Genomic DNA, 4,457 nt, shown 5'->3' on the forward strand with positions numbered 1-4,457 from the left:
TATCATATATTTGCTTCAGTCGTTATAAGACTTTCATCGATGTAAAGCATATTTCATATCTGTAGTAGTAGTGCAAAGCATACTAGGAAAATTTCAGTGCTTAATAGAACGGATGCAGACTGCTTTAGTTACATAGCAAAATAAGAGGCGACAATGATTAATCAGAAAAATAAAATAGAAGATGTATTATATAATAGAGGAGATGATCTGATTAACCAATATAGAAAGTAAAAAGGATACATTCAGAAGAGTATCTTCTACAAAGTCTGTTTTGATGTGTTAAAATACACAATCTTATTTATAAAATTAATTTTAAACTAATGTGCACTAACTACGTTTTTTTTATAGAGCGTGCCTATAATTCCACCAAAACATTATTAATTAAAGATCTTCTGGACCATTTTTTATTGTAATATAAGATTTTTTTTCCAGATGTGGCTAAAATAGAGACATGCAATGTTATGTAACACAAAAAAGATAGCTAATGTTTGTGTCAGTCTTTTATCTTTTGGAATGATATGCTAGTTTAGTAAAATGAGTGTTAAAATCTATAAAGGAAATCTTGGCAAACCTTGTTAAAAGGGCTTAACATAATTTGCATATTAAATCCCAGAATGCATCAAGAACATCTCCACAAGTGTCAAAGTCTTCGTAATACAGGGAAGGAGGTGTCAGAGTTTCCTTTTTTAGCTTTGCACTGTGGCAGTATTATATCCTATGAAAATCTACTAAGGCCTGATTATTGCTAATTGAAAAGTTTACTGAATAGTCTATTAAGTATGTTTTTGACAGATTTGACAATTTTTATATTCTTTCTGGAGACTATCTTGTAGAAATTAGTCTTTGGTGATGAATTTGATAGTTTTCCTTACTTCTCATGACATCATGATATGTTTTTAATAAAACTGACACTTTTGGAGAAGAGATGATTGAAGTATAGTTATGTTATTATGACATAATGTTCATTTCTAGTTTTATTTTATGTAAATTTTTCTCTAAAAACTTTGTTGTCATTTTAGTTAGGGATTATTAATGGTATAACTAAATTTCAATATTTTAATAAATAGTAAGGTGATATCATGAAAACACTTCTTGTATATTTTCTTGTTCATCAAAATTGTGTTTTCCTAAAGCAGAGGAGGATTTTCGAGAATACCATTTTAATGTGTACCTTCTGCAAATATTTCAGCAAATAGCAGAAATGACAGTTTTGATTTATCAAAATGTAATGTAAAGTGTGCAGACCACTGGATCCATCAAGGTGTTGTTGCAGCATGATATCCAAATTTGTTTGATTGTCTATCATAAAATGTAGACATTTATCATCTCTTGGGGTACTGTACAGCCAGCTTGATGATGTAAAACTAGATGAAACAGACCCAATCAATTTTTTTCAGCAAACAGAGTTATATTTCTTTGCTTTGTCCAAGTTTGATAGCACTTTCACTAGTAGTATAAATCTTTGACTTTGTGCTTCTGTGATTGCAGGGAAGTTTACTTTAATCATCTCAGGATGGTTCATTGATCTTTGCACAAAATGATAGGCACCACAGCATGTGTCTGAAAAATGTTACATTTTTAAATTCCCAGAGGGTTTCAAACACTTTTTTCAATGGATACTTACTAAGCAAAAACATGCCTTGTGTGTTATGTATATTTAAACATAACATTAGTTAATTAGCTTGGAAAAGTAGTATTTGAAGCTTCACTTACCGCTCCATAATTACCGCCCCATAAGCTTAACAAGCCTGGTCTGCAAAGCTATGGAGAGGATCATAATGGAACTCATAAACAAAGACATAGGGGACTTGCAGACATTGGACCTGACCCAGTTTGGCTTTGTCAAGGGCAGATCATGCCTTTTGAACTTGGTCGACTTCTTCGAAACAGTCACCAAGGCCATTGATGAGGGAAAGGTAGTCCATACAGCCTACCTTGACCTTGCAAAAGATTTCGACACAATACCCCACTCGGGTATTATAGAGAAACTTACCAGCTTAAATGTAAACCCATATGTCACAAGATGGGTTGCAAACTGGCTAAAGGACAGAACCCACAGGGTTAGAGTTGCTGGCGCCATGTCAGACTCCAAGCCGGTCACAAGTGGTGTCCCACAGGGCTCAGTCCTTGGTCCCCTGTTGTTCGGCATCTACTTCTCAGAAGTACAGGCAAACATAGGAGGACTATGGCTGACAAAGTTTGCAGATGACTGCAAACTGGGTGCCATAGTGGAAAGTACATCCGACACAGATATCCTTCAGAGGGGTCTCACGGAAACTGATAGCTGGTGCCAGAGCCATGGCCTGAAGTTAAATGCCAAAAAATGTATAGTCATACCCTTCGGGAAAAACAAGGTAACCCCAAGCTACCATATAGGTGGCAATCCATTAAGCACAGAAGAGGTTATCAGGGACCTGGGGACCCAGGTTGACAGTGGCCTTTCTTTTGACACTCACATTGCTAAAGTGGTTAGAAAGACCTTCTACATTGCCTACCTGATCATGAAGGGATTCACATCCAGATCAAGTGAGGTCATTGTTCCCCTGTACTCTTCACTTATCAGACCAATGATCGAGTACAATGCCCCATTCGGGATGTATCTCACCCGACACCTGCAGCAATTGGAGAGACCCCAAAAGTTCCTCACCAAAAGGATAAAGGGACTCCAAAATCTGTCATATGCTGCCAGACTAAAGAAACTCCAGCTCTATTCAGTCGCATACCGCCTGCTCAGAGGTGACCTGTGCCTGACATACAAGGCCATGTCCAACCCGGAATTAATGGACATGCTCCACCTCAAAAAATCCAAATCTACCAGATCCACTAGAGCAAGCGACTTAAACCTTAGCACGGATATAAATAGGACATGCTGGAGGGATAGATTTGTCACCCAGAGACTCCCTATGCTGTGGAATAAAATTCTGGTCCATGTGAGGCAGAGCACCTCGCTGGCTCTGTTCAAGAGAAATCTTGACCGGTGGATGGGAGATCGTAGGTTTACCCCGGGAATCATCTCTGTGTCACTGCTGGACAGAGGCACAACAAACTAATGGGCACAGTATTTTTTAACATAAGGGGTGGCGTAAGCCACAAAACTTTGGGCTAGGCTTATAAATGCCTTAGGGCAGATAGCCTAGTATAAACCTATGAACCTATGAACTTGTGAAAGACTTGTTTTTTATGAATAAATGGATGGAAGGTACCAGATCCAATGAGATATGAGAAAATTGGATAGAATAAAATATGGTGTGACTCGTGAATCTACATACTTTTAAAGAGTATTAGATGACAGAATAGTGCAGTTGCACAAAGGAGAAAGAGGCAGTAAATCTGTCTGCCTGAACTGTGTTTGCAGATTTGCCTTTTAGTGTTTCTTGCGACCTGAAATGAATAACATGTTTCCGATATCACTCACAATGACTGAGAAATACATTATTTACTCAGTTTTGTCTGCATTATTACACCAGATTTCAGTTTGACATTATATCACTATGTGTACTTAACATGCGATGTATAATATGCTTACATCCTGCAAAGGGCATTTTTGAAATGAACAGTGCCATTGTGGCAAATAATTAAAACTGCCATCATTCCGAAAATGAAAGTATAAAATTAAGTTCAAATTATTTCTGCAAATATTGCATAAAACTGTGGAATGCTTTGTACAACATTTAAAATATGGTAAAAAAGAAAACTGAAGTTTAAGTTACTGAAATTGAAAACCTTGAGAAAAGATTCTGTGGCAATCTGAATGTGAACTGAGTAGAGCCAATAATTCCCCCTCACATATGAAAATATTACTGTACATTGCTTTTGATACAGAAAAAATATCCTGCATTTCACTTTGGTGATTTTACCTGCAATTACCTCTGTGCAAAAAGCAAAAGAAGGAATATCAAAAATTAGAGTTATTTCTCACTTTATTCTTTGTCAGCCTTTCCTAATTTTCAGGGAGAAAGACAATATTTCTGCATTTTTTAGTGTGTGATGAAAAAAAGCTGCCTACAATAGATGTAGTTCTGAAAACTGCACCGAATGAAATCAGAATGATCTTTAAAACAGAATTTATCATTGTCTCCTGTGCACCTTTTGTTGTACAATAACTTGCAGAACCCATGTTTCTGAGTAAGAGTAGCTTTCAGGAAACTCATAGTCCCTGAAAATATATATTGCTTGGAAGTTGTCGGGTTGCTGTTTGTTTGACTGAGGTAATATACTGTTGGCGTTACAAAGTAAATAGGTATTGAAAACCTGTGAGAATTCACAAATGACATCACAGTGAGGTTGCTGGATTAGCGAGAGACGTGGAGAAGAAAGGAGGCACAGCAAAATAGAATTGATATTTTGTAGCCCAAAGAGAAATATCAATTACATTTCATTAGGTATACTGTAACTCACAAAAACATGATAGATATAGGTTTGTTGAGAGATGACTCATGGCCCTTAAACATGATTAT

The 4,457-nt window shown here is 36.6% G+C and overlaps 1 non-coding gene across 1 annotated transcript; it reads left to right on the forward strand.

The window, feature by feature from the left end:
* Positions 1–688: 688 nt before the first annotated feature.
* On the forward strand, positions 689–822 carry LOC122795178. Its single transcript, XR_006363779.1, has one exon. It is a non-coding gene; the product is annotated as a U4 spliceosomal RNA (small nuclear RNA).
* The last annotated feature ends 3,635 nt before the right edge of the window (positions 823–4,457 follow it).

The sequence above is a fragment of the Protopterus annectens genome, chromosome 2.part1, assembly GCF_019279795.1.
Source record: "Protopterus annectens isolate FY-2018-M chromosome 2.part1, PAN1.0, whole genome shotgun sequence".
NCBI lineage: Eukaryota > Metazoa > Chordata > Ceratodontiformes > Protopteridae > Protopterus > Protopterus annectens.